The sequence below is a fragment of the Myodes glareolus genome, chromosome 16, assembly GCF_982192425.1.
Source record: "Myodes glareolus chromosome 16, mMyoGla1.1, whole genome shotgun sequence".
Classification (NCBI taxonomy): Eukaryota; Metazoa; Chordata; class Mammalia; order Rodentia; family Cricetidae; genus Myodes; species Myodes glareolus.
Window position 1 is genome coordinate 48146744 of NC_142041.1, and position 23950 is coordinate 48170693.

At 41.2% G+C, this 23950-nt stretch overlaps 1 protein-coding gene and 1 long non-coding RNA gene across 2 annotated transcripts in view; one reads left to right on the forward strand and one right to left on the reverse strand.

The window, feature by feature from the left end:
- Gpr63 (G protein-coupled receptor 63) overlaps window positions 1–19352 on the reverse strand; it is a 50454-nt gene extending 31102 nt beyond the window's left edge. Inside the window, exon 1 of the mRNA XM_085677286.2 lies at window positions 19138–19352. The gene's annotated coding sequence lies outside the window, so the exon portion shown is untranslated. The remainder of the gene's footprint in view (window positions 1–19137) is intronic.
- Window positions 19353–19665: 313 nt separating this feature from the next.
- On the forward strand, window positions 19666–22494 carry LOC146891470 (uncharacterized). Its single transcript, XR_014997359.2, has 2 exons — window positions 19666–20195; window positions 21262–22494. It is a non-coding gene; the product is annotated as an uncharacterized LOC146891470 (long non-coding RNA).
- The last annotated feature ends 1456 nt before the right edge of the window (window positions 22495–23950 follow it).

Below are 23950 nucleotides of genomic sequence, written 5' to 3' on the forward strand. Positions count from 1 at the left end.
GCAATGGAGGAGTGCTGCTTACTGGCTTGCTCTCCGTGACTTGCTCGGCCTGCTTTCTTATGGAACCCAGGACCGCCAGCCCAGTAATGGCACCACCCACAATGAGGTAGATCCTCCCCCATCAACCACTAATTTAGAAGATAACCAATCTCCCAGAGACATTTTCCCACTTGAGGTGCCCTTCTTTCAGATAACTCTAGCTTGGGTCGAGATGGCACTAAACTAGACAGGACAGCTTGTAATCGAGCAGTTCTCCAATAAAATGAATCAAATCCAATCAAAAGTGAGTGGAAAATATTGGTAGACATTATCAGAATAACAGGCAAACAGCTGTGAAGCTGACGTACAATGTTCCACATCACTGCAATTAGGAGCATGTATATTAGTATTACATCCACCCGAATGACTACAGGGAATAAATGAGCCACAAAAATGCTGAAAGGGATCTGGTGAGAGGGTCACCCACACACTGCTGTAAGTATGGAAAAGGAAGGAACTGCTTTGACAAACAACTGATCCGTTTCCAAAAAGAAAGAAAAAAAAAGAAAAGAAACAAACTTTAAAAACTTAAACATTTCACTCCTAGGTATTCAGCCAAGAGAGGGAAAGGCCTGTCTCATCTATACAAAAGTTTACCCAGGTGTGGTCACAGTGGCATTACTTCTAAGACACCAAGCTGCAAACAACCTAAAGGTCCACCAGTTCATCAGTTGATAAACAAGCATGACAGTGCAGCTACACATAGAAAGCTGTTAAACCAAAAAAAGAAATAAACACCCATGTGTGCTGTGTTATACACGGACTTCACAATATTATACGCAAAGATGCTCAGTCACAGGAAACCACATGACACAATTCCATGTACCTGAATGTTCACACAGCCTTCAAAGCTGCTCTGTGAGGTTGACACTCACCTCTAACTCTAACCTCAGTCATTCTCTAACCTCAGTTATGGAAAAAAAAAGATAGCCACTCTCAGCAATTTCTTTCCAAATGAAAAGTCAGGTAGAATCCCTGCCCTTCCACCCCACCTCAGCACCGTCAAGCAGGCACAACTTCTGACATGATGTAACAGAAACCACACAGTGTGCACTTCAGAGATCTTCCGGTCACCTCAATAAATGGAGTTCTTTTTTGTGTTTTAATTGCTCCAAAAATGTAGACGGTTCTATCTTCCCTATAGGTTTTCTAGAAACATCCTACCACAAAGGTAGTTTAGTTTATTCCTAGATCCCCACACGACATTGTGACATAACAGTAAGTTTTATTTCTAACTAATTATTCCTGATAGATCGAATCAAGTCAATAAATATGTCTCAGGCATCAATCACGGTTAGGCACCGTGCTATGAGTTTGACCCTGGTCTATGACATGTTATATTCTAGAACCAAATAGGACTAGGGGGGTGGGGTTGGTTCAGCTTGTGAAGAACCCGCCACACAAGCATGAGGTCTTGAGTTCATGCCCCCAGCACCCGCGTTAAAGAGCAGCTGAGGAGGTGCCTGTCTGTAACTTCAGAGCTGCGCGAGGTGGAGACAAGCAAGCCCAGGAGTTCACGGCTCAGCCAGCTTGGCTACATGGAAGAGCTGTGGGTTCTGTGAAAAATACTGTCTCAGAAATGAAGTGGGAGAGGAACCCAAGAAAGCACTGGGGATCAACTTCTAGCCTCCACAAGCACACACACAAACACACATTTCTACCCACAAACATGCATGTCCACCTACACACATGTATGCAAACCTACATAAATATATACATAAATATATACACATAAAGAAAAAGATAAACAGGTCGGAAAATACTGCATATCCAGTGCATTTGTTCCTACTACAAACCCAGACAATGCTTTGGAGACAGTTCAAGCATAACCTCGGACAGTTATGTTGGGATGAGAGTTGGGTAGACTTCCTACCTCACCATCCCACCTAGCCCCAATTACACAGCATGTCTTCTGACACGGTATAAGAGATATTTCACAGCAGGCGTTTTGAAGACCTTCACATCACCAGAGCCCTCAAATAACTTCAATCTTTATATACAATAACTAACTGGTCAATTAAAAAAAATAGGATAAACCCTTAGCCCACTGATTCTACATTGTGCAACTATAACTCAGTATCACAGCAATTTCAGTGATGAATGCAAGAAAAATACCGAATTATGAGTCGCTTTTCCTGAGCAGGAAGCTAGAGAGGAGCAGAGCTAAAGTTCACACTGCTCCTGATCTGTCATCAGCGCAGACGCACCTAGAAAAGTGCCAGGTCGGGTGCGACCTCAATTCACTGCCATTTCTCAAAATAACTCTAGAAAGCTTAAGAAGATTCTGAAAAATCTGAGGTCATACTTAAAACACTTGATGTTTAAATTTTTACAAAAGATGACTTTGGCTTTAGTATTCAAAGTAGTAATGAGACAAAAACACAATATCCATAATGTCATTGTTTGTCAATTATAATTATCAGACTCATTTACTGTGCCCTGATAACAAATCTTATGAATCCAGCACCGCTCTTTAACAGACACTTTTCAATTTCCTTACTTCTTCAAGACCCCTTCCTTCCCTTGCTCGCTTACTCCCTTCCTTCCTTTTCTTGATATCAAAAGTATAGATTGTCATCTATCCAAACTGTTTAGAACCAAAAGGTTTCACATTTGGAATATTTTGCAACCATATTCTACAATCCAGAACTTTCTAAGCATGATAGAACTTGAAAATAATTTGGATTTCAGAACTCTTGAGACTTCAGGGTTTTAGACTGGGATACCCAATTTGTGTACAGTGTCTGCTCCAAGTCTGAGGAGGATCCAAACAGGACTCTCCTGAGCTTACAGAACTCGAAAGCCTAGTGAGGAAACTCACAAGAAACATCCAGTACTCTCCGGGAGCCCACCTTTACAGCTGCTGCACACCGGACGTTCCGAGAGTGCAGAATAAGGAAATAGAATCCATCATTACAGGCGTCCGTACTTTACTAATGATGTTTGTTAAATCTCATACTCCAGGGTGACATGACACTACCTTGCAGGAAAAAGTCACATACTGAACAGAGGTATATTTAGGTTTCAAAGGTATCGATTATATATTAGTTTTGGTGGGGAATGGATAGAAAAGAGAGAGGTCACAGAGAATAAAAGCAAAAAAAAATGACTATAAACAAGAGTCTTTCACTGTACTTAGACAAAATTTTACAAAGTGGATATGGGTCCTGATAAATTTCTTTTTAGTTTTAGAAAGCTGAATTGTTAACAAATAATTTTAAATAAAAGAATATTTTATGTTTCTTATAATTTCATTAGCTAAAAAATTCTCTGTACAAAATCCTGTCATGAGATCAAATCCATTTATAAAATTATCTTCTCTAAGAACACATTTTTACTACTTCTAAATTTTGCAGTTCAGTAAAGATTACCTGCATCAAGTAACCCAGATGGATTGGTCCAAGTAAAACAACCATAAAAACCATCACTGTAAATTCAAAATATTCCACATGCCCAACCTGAACCCCACTTAGTGTCAAGAAAAAATACCTCAGCAAAAAAGAAACCCATTAAAAAAAAATCTGAAATATTCATTTTCAACTTTAAAAAAAAATCAAGACAGGACAGTGAGATGACCCAGCAGGTGGCAGGAGACACTAGACACCTAGAGCTGTCATCTGACTTCCACATGTGCATGCACACACGTGCACACATGCACACATGCACACACGTGCACACATGTGCACACACACAAATATTTTTAAAACTTGCAATAAATTTACAATGTACTTAAAAATAAAAGAAAATTAAAAGCTGAATTCCTTTTTTTGTTTGTTTGTTTTTTGATTTTTCAAGACAGGATTTCTCTGTGTAACAATCCTGGCCATCCTGGAATTCAGTTTGTGGACCAGGCTGGTCTTGAACTCAGATATTCACCTACCTCTGCCTCCCAAGCGTTGGGACTAAAGGCAGGCACCACCACTGCCCAGCTTAAAAGGTAAATTCTAAACACCAAAGAAATACATCTCATTAAGTCTCTCAAAAATCTCAAGAGATAAAAAGACTAAGGGAGGCCCAGTACTTGCCTGTCACTGAAGTTCCCACCAGTAATGACATAGGGGTATCACCATTCAGTAAGACTGCTGCTGCTCATAGACAAAAGAGCCAGTAAATGCTGGGCAAATTCACAAGTGCTGATGCAACTGAGGTGAGACTGAAGACCCAGAACCCGTAGGGAATTCACTGGCTCCGTGTCAAGTGTACACACAGATAGCAGAACTGTAACTTCTGAATTGCTTCTGCACCAAGAAGGAGGAAAGAAGAGGCACAAAGTGCCATTCTGAACACCGATATACTTGTGTACAGACAAGTTTGTGCAGCTTTATTATATCTTATCCACGCCCTTGCCATGTGATTTCCTAGCAGAATGGCCTATAAGAGTAACTGAGGCTACAAAGGGATGTATATGTAAGCATGTATGCATGCACCCCATATACATCAATACTGGCAAGACCCTCCGCAACAATATAGCCCAAGCATTAGAATTTGCCTAACAGCTAATGAAATAAATGTGAAAATTCTCTTTATATTCATGGTTTCTGTTATGCAGGAAATCGAATAAGAAAACAAAAAAAAGAATTGAATAAACTTCTGGAAAATATATCATTTACTGAATGACCATATCTTCATTCAAATCAGATATAAAAGAGGTTGGCCAAGCTGACCTACACAGTGAAGCTCCACTCTCATTGCCCAGTGATGGGCAGTCATCACTGATGAACAGAACAATGACCCAACTGGAACCCAGCCAATTGCAGTATGGTCATTAAAGACCTGTCTTTGATATTCTCAGTGATGGATACCTTTATAGGGATATGTGCACACAAGTGCAGATGCCCACATAGGCCATGGGCTTTGGAAACCCCTGGAGTTGGAACAGGAGGCAGCCGTGTGGTTTCTGACATGGATTCTGGGAAAGAAACTCGGGTCCTCTGCAAAAGCAGTAGGTGGCCTCAGCTGCTGAGCCATTGCTCCAGGCTGATTTCACAGCTGAGTCTCCAGTTTCCCACTGAGCTTGTTTTTATCGCCATCTTATAGTAAATGTGTATCGGGTGTCACAAAGGCTGAGGTCTTTAGTTTCTTTCTATTTGACTACTCCCAGCCAAAGAGGGACCCACACCACTGCATTGTGTAGGGGAAAGAGGAAAGATTCAGTATGTGTGACATAGTCCACCTTGGTCTGAAAGAATAGAGTACCTGAGAATGGTAATTTAGGAAGAGAATTTATTTGTGACACAGTTCTGGAAGTGATTCAAAGACTGTCGTGCTAAGTGGCCCTCGTGTTTGGCATTTCATGGTACAAGAGAGAAAAAAAGCAAGACAGCTAAGCCTGAGAGACAGAGAGAGCACAAACCCACACACCAGCAAGAGAAGGCCAACCTTTAGCTGCAGAAATGACCCATCAGTGAAGAGCACTGGCTGTTCTTCCGAAAGACCCAGGTTCGTTTCCCAATACATGGTGGATCACAATTGCTTCTAACCCCTGTCCTATAGGATTCAGTGCCCTCTTCTGGCCTCCAAAGACACTGCACACACACATGGTGCACAGGTATGGGTGCAGATAGAACACCATACATGTAAAACAAAACAGATAATTCTTTAAAAGAAATTCTAAGAGAACCAAACTCACATTTATGAACAACACTGTTCATTAATTCTGCATGTAGATATGAATGCCTGGGTTTTTGCATGCATGTTGGCACACATGTGTGCAGGAGCACATGCATGTGTGTATTCATGTGAAGATCCAGTCTTCATCAACATCCTCCATTTTATTTATTGAGGCAGGGTCTCTGGTGGAACCTGGCACTGTCAGTTGAAGTTATTCCAGATAAATAGCTTTGCCCAGTGACCTCTTGCTTTCTGCTGGGATTACAGGTGGATACCATGACTGCCCTACTTTTACAAAGGTTTTGGAGATCCAAACTGCAGTCCTAACACTTGGACAGCAGTGCTTCATTTATCGAGCCCCCTCTAAAGCCCTGTAGCAGAATGATTGTTGCAGTAAATACTACTTATATGACAAGGATATCAGTACACTCGTGAGAACAGAGACATCACAACCTAATCTTGAGAATTGTACTTCTCAACATTACTGCATTTTGGATTAAAGCTCCAACCTATAAATTTTTTACCTTTCTAAAACATGACATACTCAAACCTAGCACCAAGAACAATAAGAAGAAAATAAAATAACAAATAAATAATTCTTAAAATGTTTAGTAATTTGCAGTAATAAGCATAGAGTGATTACTTCTCAAAACTAAACTGCCCAATGAGTCCTCCAGACACCCACCACTCACTTCTAAGAATAGAAATAAGGCAATACAGACCAGTTTCAACTTACTACCATTTTTAAATCAAAACACAAAAGCCAGAGACAATCATTACCTAAACTAACTGGCTGTGCCTTTCAAGTTGGAAGATGAAACCAAAGAGTTTTCTTTAAGGTCAAACATTTGAATATATATGAATATATGAGTCAGCAGTTAAGAGCACTGCCTGTTCTTCCAGAGGTCCTGAGTTCAATTCCCACCAACCACATGGTGACTCATAACCATCTAATGAGATCTGGTGCCCTTTTGAGGAAGAGATTTGGTCAGTAGTCCTCAACAACTTAGACCATGAAACCCAATATGGACAAGCTCAACAGAACCACCACATACAGGCTGCCCATGAATGCTTCAGTATTGCCAGTGCATATGTGGATTCATTCTGGGTTAAGAAAAATGAAGTCTGATCAAGGAGGAACCCCTGAAAAGTTTCCTATAGGCATAGATGGCCTAGATGATCCAACGTTTGAGAGCATCTCTGTTGTAGTTTCTACAGTTCAAACATTCTGAGTTCAACATCCAGAACATCTTCAAGACTGCTGGCTAAGATGATCTAGTCTCACAAAATACTCCAGTCAGGACTTGATCATAATCCTAAATTTTCTTTAGGTCCGCATAAGATTATCAGTAACCCCAATCAGCAGGAAGTAGCCTAAAAAACTATGCCCAAAAAATGAATTGTGGATATTTATTTTTGTTTAATGTGTTGGTTACAAGCTGTTATGGATAATGGTCAGGGAAAAAGCTAAACAGAGAAGATTAGATTCAGGTCTTGTTTTGAAAAGAAAAAAGGGGAACATGGTGTGGGATAATGCTCTTGTACCTGTAAAAATTTGTCACTCATATTGGTTTAATAAGACCCTGACTGGCCAATAGCCAGACAGGAAGTATAAGCAAAAAAACCAGACTAGGAAAATTCTGGAAAGAAGAAAGTCTCAGTCTACAGTCACCACCAGATGCAGAGGAAGCAAGATGAGACTGCCTCACTGATATAAGATACCAAGTCACGTGGCTAAACATAGACAAGAATTATGGGCTAATTTAAGTTGTAAGATCTAGTTAATATAGGCCTGAGCTAATAGGCCAAACAATTTATAATTAATATAAGTTTCTGTGTGTTTCTTTGGGATTGAACAGCTGCGGGACCAGGCAGAACAGAAACTTCCATCTACAGGCATAAATTTCACTCATTTATATACATATATATGTATGTGTGTGTGTGTATACATGTATATGAATGTGTGAAATTTATTTAAATGTTAAATGTCTTTAACCAAAATAAGTCTCAGTAAAGGGTCAGTTTCAGGTCCTACACAGAAATTTTAACAGAGTTATCAACAGAGAAAACATGGCTGACTTAGTTAGGGTTTTTCAAGCTGTGAAGAGATCCCATGACCACAACAGCTCTTATAAAGAAAACATTTAATTGGGGTGGCTTGCTTACAGTTTCAGAGGTTCAGTCCATTATCATCATGATAGTGACCATGGCAGCACGCAGGCACACATGGTGCTGGGGCTGGGAGTGCTACATTGTTCAGGTAACAGGAAGTTGACTAAGAGTGTCACTGAGCAAAGTTTAAGCAAAAGCCCGCCCCCACAGTGACACACTTCCTCTAACAGCACCATACCTACTCCAACAAAGCCACACCTCCTAATAGTGCCACTCCCTATGAGATTATGGGGACCAATTGCATTCAAACTACCACAATTTTTACCAAAATTTTACCAAAATTACATTTTGTTTGGCAAAGAACAAAATTAGATGCTGCGGGAGCTCCTTCTGCTCCTTCAGCCAATAGCCGCTGATGATCAATAGTCATCTAAGTTTGTCATTCATAATTAGACTAATCAGGTTCTTTAGAGACATAGAGATTATATTCAGTATAGACAGATAATCTTCAACCTCTTCAAAGAGCTGTAGAAAATGGCCTTTAATCTAACTCAGAGTTCTGTGGTAGTGAGACACAATCGCTTCTGGCAACACCGATCTATTCCCGAGAGAATGTTGAGCACCAAAGACACTCCACCTGGAGCCTTTCTTCTTGGCAGAACTGGCCTTTGGGTAAAGAAATACCCATACCTCAACTACTGACAGAGTTACAGAGTATCCGTAAATGGATAAAACAGGACTGTCGTATCCTGCCAAGACAGGGTAAGATAGTTTTGAAAAGTCTCTTGCCTTTGAAAATGGTATGTCAGTTACGTTAGGCCTTAGCCAAAGTTGGTTGCTTCAACGCTGCAAACATAACTTTGGGTGGTTGCCCAAGTATCCAGTTGTCTCTGTGATTTGTTGCATGTTCTGGAAGTTGTTTGATTGAACTTCCTAATTACTCAGGTAACATTATTTCCCTTCTCAGATCTTCGATGGGGTTGAAGATTATATAAATGTAGTTACTTTCCTCTCATGACTTGGCCAAGTTATTTATTATACAAGACTTAAGCTAGTTAGAATAGGATATTTGTACTTATTGTATATAATTTCGTAGGCCTGTACTTATTGTATATAATTCCATAGTAGGTTTAGAACTTTCTTACTTAAACAAAAGGGGGAGGTGCTGCGGGAGCTCCTTCTGCTCCTTCAGCCAATAGCCGCTGAGATATCAGCCCATTGGGGCGTGGTCTCTCTCTCTTTGAAAAAGCAGCTGCTGTCCTCCATTCTCTCTCTGGCTTCCAGTTCCGCTTCTGGCTCCTAGACTCCTTTCCTGATTGCACAGAGGGGCTATTGTCCAGGACGGTAATCTGTAAGTTTTTCCCCTTTGAATAAATAACCATTCTATTAATCATAATTCCAAACTGGTGTGGGATTGTTTGTGACTTATGCTTTCATCTAGAGCTTAAAGGGAAGGGAAAGGAATCACTGTGTCTTCTTACCTTGATAAATTAACATAGGTAGGGTTATGTTTTCCCAGGTTTTCGAGACAGGTTCTCACAAAGCCAATATTATCCTCAAAACATGTAGTTGAGGGCAACTTTGAACTCAAAACCCTCCTACTTTAATCTCTTGAGATCTGGGGTTACACACATGCACCACCATTCCTACTTAAGCTTTTTATTTTCCAAAACAAAACCCCATGGTGGTTTGATTGTGGTTTGCTTATTAATCTGCACCACAAAGATATCCAACCTTACATGCGTCTCTTTATCTCAGAAACAAAAGTTTCTTCGGTATGATCAAGTCTCCGCACCCCAAAAGAAACATCCTCCAGCAACAATCTGATTCAACTATGCCCAGATGAAGATGGCACCCAAGCTAGTGGGGGTGCAAGCACGTCCCCGCTCAGGAGCTCACTTGCAGCTGAGGGAAAACACTACTTCCAGGGAATGGTAAAGTAGGGCACGCTCATAGAACATAAATCAACCTAAGCAAAGGGAGCCGTGAGAGCAAGAGGAAAGAAAGAACAAGGACACGGTGTCTTAGTTAGCTTTAACTGGCAATTTGGCAAAGCCTGGATTCGTCCTGGAGGAAAACCTGTATCAGATCACTTGTGGGAATGTTTGCAGGGGGTTACTGATTACTGGTTGATGTGGAACATCTCAGCCCATTGTGAGCAGCTCCGTTCCTGGGCAGGCGGTCATGAACTATATACAAAGCTAGCTGGACATCAGCAGAGACTAACGCAACAACAGGGCTCCTCCTGAGTTCTGCTTCAAGTTCCCATTTGAGTCCCTTCCCTGACTTCCTTGGTGATGGGCTGTGATTTGCAAACTAAACAAATGAACCATTTCCTTCCCTGTGTTGCTCTTGGTGAGAGTGTCTTAGCACAGCAACAGAAAGGAAACTAAAATACACACCCACAAAGACTTCAGGTGCAGAAATTATTAGACAAGGAATACACTAAACACTAAGGGATTTTGATAGTAAGCAGATGTGGGAAAGTGCCAAATAATAATGTAGAAATTAAAAAATAACTGGTATTAAAGCTAAGTCAACAAAATGGCTTGTGAGCTATACCTTAGAGCAGATACTTCCCTGGATGCTCTGAACGGACATATGTGAGTGAGACGTGAACAAAAAGCGGTACAAGAGATGAGAAAATAAGTAATACAGACGTGTAAATGAACACGCAACTGGAATGTAAGATGATCAGAAAATAGTATTCATAGGATAATAAATAGAAGTTAACAGAATTACAAAAAAATGCTAATATTCAAATAGAGTCAGTCTGATCCCTAACAGGATCATGTATGCTTGTTTTTTATTACCACTCAGAAACAACAGATTGAAACTTATAACATACATGTGCCCACACACATGCACCCACACAGGAAGCTATCTTTGTGGCGAGAATGTCATTAAAAGATCTTGGAAGAACTCAGTTTCCCCAACAAAGGAGGCAAAACAGGCTTGGGTGCTTAATTCTCCATGGCAATAATAAAATGTAGAGGATGCTGGAATCACATTTTGTGATATGCTGCAAGTAATTACCTGTCAGAAAGGAATTTAATACCCAGAGGATCTCTCTTCAGGAAAGAAGGTAATTAAAATTATTATTATAAACAAACTCTCTCCACACACTCACTCAGCAAAGGAAAAGAATATTTGTTAGACAAAACAGTTCCTCAGACAGAAGGCCTGATCTACAAAGAAGGTGAGAAAGATGGTCAAGGCAATTACACATAAGTACTGGATACAACATCAAAAAGATAATTTTAGAAGAAGGAACGCTAATTAAAACATTGACAAAAAATAAATTGGAGGTGGGGTTATATACATTGCTTTTAGGAACTGGTGATTTTGATAAAGAAGGTTAGGTCTTATTAAAAAATGCAGCAGAAGTGGCTTAAACAATAGAATATTTCCGACTGCTCTGGAAGCTGAAGTGCAAGAGAAAGGTGACATCAGGATCGGGTTATTCCTAACTTGTACAACCTTCCCGAGTCCCTCGGCAAGCACTTTCATGTGGCCGAGAGGAAGGAAGATCTCTGGATCTGGTCTTACAAGACTGGGGCCTACCTGTAAGAGTATTTAACGTGAATTATCCCAACACAGATGCAATCTCCAAAGACCTTTACATTGTGCATATATATACCATATATACATTTGGGAGGACACAATTCAACTCCACAATAGAGAACAAAGACACTAATCATCATAGATGAGTAAAAATGAAGGTTCATAATAAAACTATCTGGGTCATCACTAAAAGAATACAGAGCTTCCAGTCACTACCTTAAGCTCATTTAGTAAACAGAAAAATAAAATTGAAAGGAGAGGGGGGGGTCAGTCTAGCCAAAAAAAGGTTAAGACAGGAAAGAAGATGCAGAAAAGACAGGGGAAATACATAACTACAGATCATAATTAAATCTAAATATAACAATCTTCACTCCAAATACAAAAGACTAAATTCTCCAGTTGAAAGCAGACTCAGATATATCTTATTAACAAGAGACATATCCAAAACCATAATGACATCCATCCAGCTTCAATTGCAGAGAGAAGCACGGCCTAGCAAAGCAAACACAGTCTATAGGGAACAATGTATTGCTTCATTAATATCAAAGGAAAAGATTTTAAATCAAATAACAGTACCAGAGATAAAGTCATCACATATGACAAAAAGGTTTAATTTGCCCTTCAAAAAAAGTTTTAAAATTTGAATTTGTATTTGCAACAGTCCTCAAAAAGCAAACACATTAATTACCCAGATGAAAATGATAAGTCGATAAATAAAATCTCAGCGGTTGAGTGACTAAGCAGAAAACTTAACAAACATAAAGAGCTGACCCAGTTAGAAACAAAAGAATATAGATTTAGATTACTTCTAAGTGACATGTGAACCTTTATTAAAGCTGAGTGCCTGCTGGAACCCACAACACTAACAAGCATCAAAGAACTAGTACAATACAGAACAATTCTTCTGAGCATATCTCAAACAGAAATGAACAAGAACAGCAATATGTATGTATTCAGAACCGCAGTCTTAAGGACTTGAATCAAAACAAATAAGAATAGGACAAGTAAGATCACTTGGCAGTTGAGAGCATTAGGTGATCACCCAGAGGACCCAGGTTGGAGTCCCAGCACCCACGTGATAGCTCATAACCATCTAGAACTCCAGTCCCAAGGAACATGATGTACCTTCTTGCCTCCACTGGCACTGCATACACGGTACACAGATGCAGACACGCAAAACACCCATACATGTAAGATAATCAATTGGTTCATTTAAAAGATACCATAGAAAATACTTAGAGCTGCATGATTTTTTTTTTTAGATATTCTGATAAAAGAGCAAAATGGTGATATGTAGGAAATCTAAATTCCTTAAATAAAGCACGAACCGAGACACCCAACCTAAGAAGAGATCAGAATAGGGTGAAATATATCTAAACACCATTTAAGGAAATAAACATATAGAAAGCAAGTCACAAATAACCACATCACAGAGTTCAGAGACATTATATATTACAATATTTAAAAAGGAAAAGGGAGAAAGAGAAGCACAGATTAGCATGGAAGAGAAACAATGAGAGGCTCCACGGACAGCCAGAAATTTATTTTACGATCTGGCAAAACATTTAATTTTATCTTTTTAAACACAGTAACATTGAAAAGCACCTCCTTATAAACGTTTAAATTGTAAAAAAAAAAAAAAATACAAAAAACCACAAGAATAAACTTTAGCATGAAACTCCAAATCGTAAAAGTGAGCAAATGCATACAGGACACACATTCATGTAGTTAAACTGACATAAAGTGCCAAATAAACAAAAATAAGAAATGAACTATTTTAGGATGAAGCAGTACGAAAAAAAAAACCAAAACCATAAATAATGCTCTTTCTGGAAAAAAAATGAACCTGTTCAGTCTATTACATTCATGTCAACGTACAAAGACACTGCTGTAGCTTGGATCTGAAGTGCTGCCCCCCACATTCCTATGATACAGGCTGGTCACCAGCTAATAGGTCTGATCTCTCTGATCATTCAGACAGAGTAGATTTTAAGAGCCATTACCTAATCGATGGATAAGCCCACTGATGCAGTCTCATCCTTATACCCATATTGGGGTACTGAAAACTCTGGAGATAAGACCAACTTGGAAGAAGTAGGTCACTGGGATAAGGTTCTTGAGGATGGTATCTTTCTGCTGACTTTTCTCTGTCTCATTCTCTGCTTCCTGGCTTCCATGGGGTAACAGCTGCCTCTTCCACCATAGGCTCATTACACCATGAGGTTCCCCTCTCTTTAGGCTTAATGCAATAGAGGCAGTAACCTTGGACTCGAATTCCTGAAACCATGAACAAAATAAACCTTCCTTCCATTAAGCCATTTTTAATTAGGTCTTTGTCCCAGAAACAAAAAGACTTACTAATCCAAACACAGTTCTTCATGATATTAAAGAAAAAGGGAAACAATATTCAACAAAGCAATTTTTTTTAAAAAAAAAAAAAGCAAAACAAACAAAGAAACAAAACACCTTGTTTTTAAGTGCAAAGTCATGGGAAAACACCAGCTTGGAAGAAAGCAGTACCCTAAGTTTGACTGTTGGACTTAGACAGAGAAAGAAGCACCTGTTGTTCGGTGGATGAAAAATAACGGGTCCAGAAAATGCTATGAGGTGCAGCCCACCTTCCACAGCCGATGCTAAATTCTAAAACTAAGAGGGGAGCATGAAAAGTGCAGCAATGATGTACCCCTTAGAGTCACGTTAGATGATTAAAGACAACTTCAGTTCTGAGCGTGAGATGGGAACTCACACGTGTTCGTTTCCTGCCGCTGCCCATTTTGCATCTCTTGTTCTGTTACTGAAATAAACACATTAAAAGAAAAAACCGTATGACACTTCTCTAGTTTTCAAAGATAATTTTTGGCTAAGTTATAGTTTAATGTTATTGACGGAGCGAAGAAGGATCAATTTAATCATGGACAAAATATACGTCCCCACATGCAAACAGAACTCAAAGCTAAGTTCCGTGCATCTAAATCTCACAAACTTATAGTCAAAGTTAAGAGCCCAAGCACTGGTTCTCATAGGTAAGAAAAACCATCTTTAAGTTTTAAACATGACCACATAATAAGCAATTTTCATTTAATCTCAGAGCAGGTATGTGTGCCTCAAAGTGTGCAAACCTGCGGTAGCCAAGCATGAATGAAGTAAAGGTGACTGAAATTGATAAAAGGAAACCATTCTTGCTGCACACGATCGACGTCTGGATTTCCTTAGATGAAGATAGCATTTACAGCTGTAACAAACTCTAGCGGATGGTATGGGGATTAAGACTAAGTCTTTGTGAACACCCAGGATTATTTCGTTTGGATAAAGTGCTAAAAAGAAAGGTTTTGGAATTCTGACTTGGGCCTTCTATGTGAAGAGGAACAAACCTTATGGAGGTGGGGAGAGAGAGAGAGGTGTCACTAGAGTTTACACTGGAAATAATAAAGTACCTTTAGGTCAATGTCCTTATTTCTCTCACAAAACTTTGCAGTTAGGATATTGCTCAACAAAAATAACCTCATATGAGTTCAAAAATTGAGCTATAAAAAGATACCCCTGGCCTACAGTAGTAGAAAAGGAGGAAGGGGGAAGAGGTGGGAGCAGAACCTGGAACAGTGGCAACATCATGTCTGTTATTATGACATGTATGCAAAATCATAGTGTATCCATGAAAAAGCAGTATTCAACACTCACAAAATTGCACATCATTCCATGCTATGAGAAGTGGCTATAAAACAATATGTAAAATTAGAAATTAAAATATTTTATACATGTATATGGAGTACACAACAAAATACTAACAATAATCATTTCTAGGTATAATTCTTTTTGTTTAGCTGGGTAGGTTTTCTATAATAGACATGTCATTTCTACTATGAGAAAACTAATATAGTGGGAAAGTGAAAAATACAGAGTAAAACTTTTAAATGGGAATACACTTGGGATAAAGAAAGAGGAGAAAGACGTCAGCATTATTTCAGCCGTACGTGGGGACAAAGTTACCCAGATTATAGAAAATGGGGAGACCTTGAATTGAAAACTCATAACCCATCACGAAAGAATTAGACAATGCGAAGAAGGTGAGCAAATACTGAGAGACAACAAACTGAAAACTCAGGACTGGACTCTCGCTAGTGTCAGACACTGAGATTTTAGAGGGTGTTTGGGTTCATGTGGGTTTAATCAAAATGGAGCAAGCAGAACGCTCCCCTCCTTACCTGGGTCAAAATGGAGACAAGCTACAATGATGGAAAGAATGGTTTGTATTATACACATACAGGCAAAAATTTACCTCTGGAAGGTAGTGGATGTCATGGCCCTTCTGACCCCAAACCTCTTTGTACCTGCATCCTTCCAGGACCACAAGAGAGCAAAGAACTGCAGCAGATACCTGCAGCCTGGACACAGAACCAAATATCTAGCACACAAGTTGATTGATTCTTACACCATTGCCAGTCAAAACCCTAACTATCATCTAAACTGTAGGCATTTTTAAATCCCTGTTGATGATCTTTCTCTAAAATCTCCTAAGCCTTTTTTTTTTTTTTCCTTTAAGAAAGTAGGACACGATGAGGGCGTCTCCGTTCAGGAGGTCACCACCACCAAGCAGAATGATGTCTGCCTCTTCCGACCTCCTTTTCCAAGGTGTATTTCTCCCAGTGCTTTAGATACAGACTAGGCTCATCTGCTCAAGTAAAAAGTTAGCCAATAACCTCTGGTTAAAACTCCCCAAACAGTATGCAAAACACACAATAAAAGGATAAGAAGAGTTTCAACTGGAAATTACTTACGAATCAATTGGCAATATTGGTCAGGTGATTGATACAGGATCTGGCTGGTTACCTTCTTAATCTCAGTTGGGCCTATTAATTTCAATAGGTGACCAGCAGTTACCCTCCTGATGACAAACACACACACTCCTCCCCAAACCCATGGAGCTATATTAAAATCTTTCCTATGTGCTCCTTATATTTGTAATGATCATGAACTTTCCAGTGTACTGGAGTTCCGTTCTTTAGCTTCTAAACCTTCTGTTGCACAGACAGAAATGCATACAAATTACATTTCTCAGCTTCCTCTTTATCGATCTGTGTAGAGGCAAAGGCATTTGAACCTATGCACCAATCTCAAAGACAGAAGCAACCTGCAGTCAACTTGAGAAACCATTTTTTTTTTTTCAATCATGACATGCCGCCTTAAGCCAACTAAACACTAAAGCATGCTGGGCTTCCCACACTGCAAATTATGTGGAATGTTCCCCATGTTTTGTGGTTGCAAAAGTACTGGTTTTGTGCATCATCCAGTTCAAATCAAAGACACATATGACCGTAAAACAGAGATTTCTCAAGCTACTTAAACCGTAACTGACCAAGATCCCCTCAGCTTCAAACAGCTGTGAACCTTCCCAGGCAAACATTTCAAACTATTTTCTTAAGGTAAAGAGACATAATGTAACATTTGTGGAACTTTTTAATGTATCTCAAGAGAACACTAAGAGCTCACAGGAATCTTGCTTGTCAAAAGCAGAGGAAGTGGAGATTATGATGAATGCCACTTGCAACAACGTAAACATTTACTGCAAAAGCAAATGCAATCAGATTTCCCAAGTACCTAGCAAATTAGAGCAAAAATAAAAACCCTCTAATGGGTTATTGTTTCCACCTCTAATGTTCATGCAGATGCTGAGATTCTGAAGCATCAGTTGTAGAAAGTGACCAAGAAGAACTCCAAAGAGGACTCCAAGGGGAAGATAGTGTTACCCTTAAAAGTGATCGCAGCATTGTATTGTGGGTACAATGTGTCCAACCATCAATGGGCCACTCTCAAGTCAAACAGCAAAGACCATCAACATTTAAGATGCTTTCACATAGGGGAACACAGAACGCCCCCCCAGGTTTGCCTCTTAAGGTAAACTTTCTAAGTTGTCAGCTTTTGAAGAATCACCAGCGGTCATTTCTGATGTGCTTAAAAACAAACAAAACTAAACTAAACACCATCTTGACGAACTAAGTTTTAATCTAGAAATTGCCTACCCAGTAATGGTAAATTTTTGAAGAGGAGAAATGCCTGATCATGTTAACATGTGAGATCATGTTAATAGAGAAATGTGTGTAAGACCACTGGTATATGGCATGCTGGTCCAAGCATAAGAGTTCAAGTATGTGCTAGAAAATAGTGTTCTTTGGTTAGCTAAAATGATCAAAGCTAACACATTCTGAAAGAACTGTTTTCAACTTCTAATCATTTAGATCTACCATTCTTAGTGGAAATGCATCATTGCGACCCTCGCTTCTCTGTGACCAGACAACAGAGACAGATGACAGATTCATGTGTTTGACATCATTATAACACCTACATAAATCCCTATGGATACACATGTGCACAGAGAAAGGGTCTCAAAAAGAATCCTCATAAAATGTACGTCTCAAGTCAAATACACCTATACAATTCTCAAAGCAGTCACACTAGTAAGTACAATTCTAGGAACTCAGTCACAGCCATCTTTAATATCAATTTTTACCATCTTGCCTAGAGTCCACCCAACTAAAGGGACAATTGTGGCCAGAGTTAGGGTTTTAAGGGTGTGACTTCTGAGTAAGTTTTTTTCTAAGAATGTTGACTGAAAATTAAAAAAAAACCCGCTTAAAATATTGCATTACACTTCAGTTCTGGTATATATAACTGCAAAGTCACATCCAAGACAAAAATCAATGTTCCCATTTCTTTTTGTCAAGTATTCGTGGCTATTGCTGTCATTTCAAAGCTTCCAAGCTACCGGTAAGGCACTTCCTTGGCCATGGTGACTACATGAGTAGCAAGTATCTTTCCTCCACAAAACTGTCTAGGAAACACATGCCAATGAACTTACTTTAAACACTTTAGGTTGCTGGAAGGGCCGGCGTTTTATTTTTATTGTTCAAAGTGAATTAGGTGATGTTACTTGTGTTACCAAAATGTGGGCTACGTGGTACCATGCAACACAGCTCACAACTGTCAGCACTTTTGATTTCCACCTCAGTACCTGGAGAACACAGCACACCGGAGGGTAGCGAGGCCAGAAGGTGAGCATGTGGAGCTTCCTTCACATACCGGACACGCGGAGAAAGACTGTGCGTGTAGTAAATGAACTTTCTCTCAGATTTTATCAAATGGTTACTTACCTCCTCCATGGGCAAAACTGTCTGAAGTAAAGTCATATTAGGCAATAAACCGGGTTTTGTTTGCCATTCTTGGAAACATTACTCCTAAAAATCCCTAAGAAGTTGGAGGATTCTTAATCAAAGACTTGATGAAAAGACAACTGGTCGATAAACAAAGAAAATCCAGCTTTAAAAAGATACCGCTAAACCTCACCCCTACCTCACCGAGGAAAAGTGTATCCTAAGGCGGATACCCGTATTTCCTAAGTATTCTAGACTGTCTAAATATTTCATCAAAGACTAAATGATCACTTTGAAAATTGAGCCAGCCCTGGGGAAGATTTCTCATAAAGCTGTGTTGCTGAGCTGTTTTAAACAAGCCAGAGAACATGCTGAGTCTTAGCCCAGAACCGAGAGCCCGGGGCGGGAAAGTTCCCGAGGGTCCCAGCCCTCCGCGCGGCTGTGTTCGGCGGGGCCCCGGCGGGAGCACCCGGCATCAAGGAGGCCCGGAGCAGCGCCGAGCATCGGGCCGCCCCCGGCAAGCCGCGGCCCCGCCGGGAGCCTCTCCGGGGCGCTGGCTGCCGAGTCAACCGGGTGCAGTCGCGGGGACCCGGGAGAGCCGCGCTCCGCGCCACCGGTCCACCCGCTCGCCCGCTCGCCCGCCCGCCCACCCGGGACGCGCTCGCACCTCGCACAAAAGGCGCCGCGGCGGGAGCGCAGGGAGATGCCGGCCGCTGCCTCCTGGAACTTTGCGGACATCGCAGCGCAGCTCCGCGGCTCCGAGCCCCTGGCGCAGGAGGAGGCCGAGGCGGCGGCGGAGAGTCGGGGCATCGCCCGGCAGTGCCTCCGCCTTGCCGGCTGCCGACGGCTCCCGCCCCCGGGTACCCAGCGCTCGCTCTTAAAGGCGCCCGCTGCCGGTTAGGCCGCGAGGTAAGGGAGAGGAAAAGAGTGGGGAGGAGGCAAGGAAAGGGGGAGGGGGCAGCATAGACGGGATCCCGGGAGGCCACAGCAGTCTAAACTCAGACTCCTCCAGCTCCAGGACCCCAGACCACCTCCCCCTATGCTCCTGGGCAAGAGTACTTGAAGGGAGTAAGTGCTCAGAGCCTACACGCCTAGCCTCTACTTGCCTGCCCAGGGAGCCCCGCTTTTGCTTCTGTCGCCAATACTCAGTTAAGGTCTTGACCAAACACTCCATCACTGGGTCACATTTGCCAATTGAAAATCGTGGCTCTGTGGGACTGTTTTCCTCCACTGAGTGTACAACCTTCCTGATGCTGCTCTTTCATTTCCAACATTGTGTTGCGCATCTCCCCAGAGCGCTTCAAACTTGGACCTGAACCTGGACCGCTGAAGGAGTCTTGCAGTACAGTGGCAAACACGCCTTTCTTTGACCCATGCTCTGTTCTTTCCACAGCCACTTATCAGGTGGCCTCCAACTGCAATGGCAGAACCACTGGCTGTCATGATCAACTAGCCTTTCCTTTAGAGGAAAGATTTCATCTTCATATCTCAATAACGCTGGTTTTGAAATCCTGTGTCCACGTGATAGATGATACTGATTTCTTTATCATCGGCAACGTTTGTGGCTGGCGAGAGGCTCAGTGGAGGGCCCAGGATGCTCGGAGCATCAGCATTAGTCCTGACCCCACAGCAGACCAGCATGCGGGACCATTCATAGAGAGCTGTTCTTCCGCCTCTTGATTCTCACTCCAGTGGGACCACTCTGAGGTGGACAATAACTATGAGGTAATTAGGAATTATAATACAACCTGGGCTCCAAAGCATCAGTCCCAGCAAAGGACTCTGAGGGTGTGAGAGACATTTTTTATTGCAAAGGCGCCTGTGTGATGTGGGTGGGTCTTCTATCTATCTATTGATTTCATTGGTTAATTAATAAAGAAAACTGCTTGGCCTGATAGGTCAGAACATAGGTGGGTGGAATAGATGGAACAGAATGCTTGTAAGAAGGTAAGTGAGGCAGACTCCTTGGCTCTCCTCTCCGAGATGGAGGTGGGTTAGAATCTTCCCGGTAAGCCACAACCTCGTGGTGATATACAGATTATTAGAAAGGAGTTAAATCAATATGTGAGAGTTAGCCAATAAGAGTCTGAAAGCCGGGCGGTGGTGGCGCACGCCTTTAATCCCAGCACTCGGGAGGCAGAGGCGGGAAGATCTTTGTGAGTTCGAGGCCAGCCTGGTCTACAAGAGCTAGTTCCAGGACAGGCACCAAAGCTACAGAGAAACCCTATCTCGAAAAACCAAAAAAAAAAAAAAAAAAAAGAGTCTGAAGACAATGGGCCAGACAGTGTTTAAAAGAATACAGTTTTCGTGTAATTATTTCGGGTAAAGCTAGCCAGGCGGGCGGCGGAAAATGGCCCGCCATCATATAGCTCTGACCCCAATCAGCTCAGTTCTCCCCCAGCCCCAGGACACTGTAGTGTGTGTGCAAGGACTGTAGGCAAGAGGTGGTAGCAGTTTTTGTTAACAGATGGAGAGGACCTAAGCCCCAGGTTTTGTAAAAGGTTTGGAAGGAGGCTAGTATGCAGCAGGAGTAAGGAGAATAGCACCAGAAAATAGAGTAGTCGGATCTAATAGCCAGGACTTAACTCACAGTGACTTAAGAAAACCTACGTACAGAGTAGAACTTGACTAATATGTTTATAAAGACTAATAAGTGACCTAGTCAGAAAAAAAGAGATCTTTTCAAATTTCCTTTTTTTCCTTCAGATGTTTCAAGGGCGACTCTTAAGATGCAGTTTCTCTTCACATCCTCCCGTGTTTTTATTGTACTGGTTCTGTTTTCTCTAAGCAGGAGTGAGAACTGTAACTCCAGATGTACCTCCGCCATCCTTAACAGCTGATGCCTTCAACACGTGAGCATGCTGAGGTACGCTGGACCACTGGGATCCCGTGCTTACCTCTGAACTAGCCATTGGAACCACAAGATGGAGGGTACACTGCTGGGCAGGGGTCTTTTGCCTGTGTCTGAAAACAAACGAAACAAGAAAAACGACTATGTCAAGGGAATTAGCCGTAGTATACCAGTTTCCGTATATACCCAAACCACACGGACTGAGCTGAGGATGATCCCTAAAGGAAAATTAAAGTGTTGCTACACAAAGGTTAAGTACATAGACTAGATGAATAGATACCCACTACAATGCACCTACATGTACCGCCATAGGTATGGATTGCCCACCAGTGTCCTTTACCAATACTCTTAAGATTGGAAGAGCAAGAATATTTATGGTCCTGGAGGCCCAAGTTTCTGAACTGGGTAGCTGTGCCCTCAGTAACCACTGGAAACATCCTCAGTGATGTATAACAAATTGTGGACAAACTTTATCTGAAGCATTTTATTTGGTTATTTTTTCCCCTAACCTATGGCCCCTTTGCCAACATACCTCCCAACCTATATTAATTGTTGGGCCTTGCATTTTTATGTCATCTATTCTACTACACAGCAGTCCATAGAAATTCTTTGCAAGTCTGTAGTCATTAACTGGAAAGAATAAAATCCACGAATAATCACATTTTCAGTGTCCTAAGGATACAGGGCCCAACTTCATTTTTATGCTTTAATAACTATTCCATCTTTTCAGGGCTAGAATGGAGGAGTTGATGCTTTCCTACCCCAAATGCCTGCTTCCAGGTTGGGGAGACAGTGGGTAGAAGTGATTGCCACTCAAGCCTGCTGACCTCAGTTTGGTCCCTGGGGTTGATGGTAGAACCAACTCCCAGGGAATTGTTCTTTGTCCATCATACTGATGTCACAGCACAAATGAACCCACACTCATTCACACACAGAATGGCATAAAATTAAGATGTCGGCTTCCACTTGTTTCTTTCCACACACAAAACTTTCTATTCTTCACAGACCTAAACCATTTCTCTTTTTATTTGTAAATACTATAAAATTCTTTACATATCATGTCTATCTATCTAGATGGTACTTTCGGGTAACCAAAAACTTCCCTTTCATTTAAGAAATAAAGAAAATCTCAACAGCTGGCTGACTTGTTGGGGGCCACACGACTGTTCTTGATATCTGCGTCTTTCTTCTAAATGTCAAGAAGCAGTAATGTAAATTGTGATCACAGTCCCCACGGAATTAAATCGAGTTAAGGAGACATAACCCTCCAAGGCATAAACCAATTACCGGCCATCACAATGGACCACGTAATCTGATGTAAAAACAAATGACAAGGGAGGCGAGATGGTTCCACCAGCTAAGCTCTTGCTGTGCATACTGGCTCATCAGCAACCACGTAAAAGCCAGGCGTGGCAGGATGAGCCTAGAATTTCAGCCTGGAGACCAGAGATGGGAGGACCCCTGGAACTTGCCAGTCAGCTTCTCGAAGCAGGGAGCTCCGGGTTCAGTAGAAGAGCCTATCTCAGCAATAAGATGGAGAATGATGAGGAGCCCCAACACTGACCTCGGGCCTCCACATACATAGACATCCACATGTGTGCACACCCTCAGTCACAGTCACACATGTGTCGTAAGGTCCGTATGATAAGAATAAGTATCAAAATAAGCACTATAGGCGGGAATCACCTTGGAAATGCTTTTTGTTTGATTGGTTCTTCTTTCTTGATTTTTTTTTTTTATCAAGGAAGCAATTTGGTGACCTTTAAAGACTTTCAAAGGCAAAAGGAAGGGCCTAAGTAAGAGAGTAAAATGAGAAGATCTTGATAGGAAAAAGATACTACAAAGAGCCCTGGACTTTCCTGGCTTAGAAAAATATCTCTAATAGTCCTGAAATCGTTTCACTGGAGATAAACCACTGTCATTTTCTCTTTGTGTTGGAGCAGAGCACAGGCTGGTAATCTCGCCTAGCATATCGTATGAGCTTAGCAGGTGCTCTCCCACAAGGGAGGACCTGTAGACTCCACCATTATTGCTTTAGACAAAATAAAAACCGGTATGTTATTTTTAAGTATCTATCTATAATCATCTATCTGTCTAAATATTTATTTTTAGCTTTTTTTTCTGAGACAGGGTCTTTCCTTGTAGCACTGGCTGTCCTGGAACTCACGCTGTAGACCAGGCTGGCCTTGAACTCACAGACATCCGCCTGTCTCTGTCTCCCTAGAGCTGGGATTAAAGACCTGCCCCACCACAGCCTGCTTATTTCTTATTTCTTAAATATTGTTTGTTAGTGCTTTCTATAATGTATGTTTGGGATTATGTAAATTCTGCCTTATTTTTAGTCATGTTAGAAATAAGTTCAAAACCCTTGTCTCTGAAACCAAATACATGAAACGAATTTTGTGGCAAGATATTAGGCAAATAGGGCCTTTCCGGGAATCAGTCTCTCACTGGGTAAGGCAGCTGCACATAGCTGTTATCCTGGCAATCAGAAGACTGATACAGAAGGATCATGAGTTCTAGGACAGTCCCTGTCTTAAAGAAAGAAAAAGAAAATTTACATACGTACATTTACAGCATAGCCAGGTACACATGGTAAGGCCTATAAATGGTTGTTCTAAATATGAGC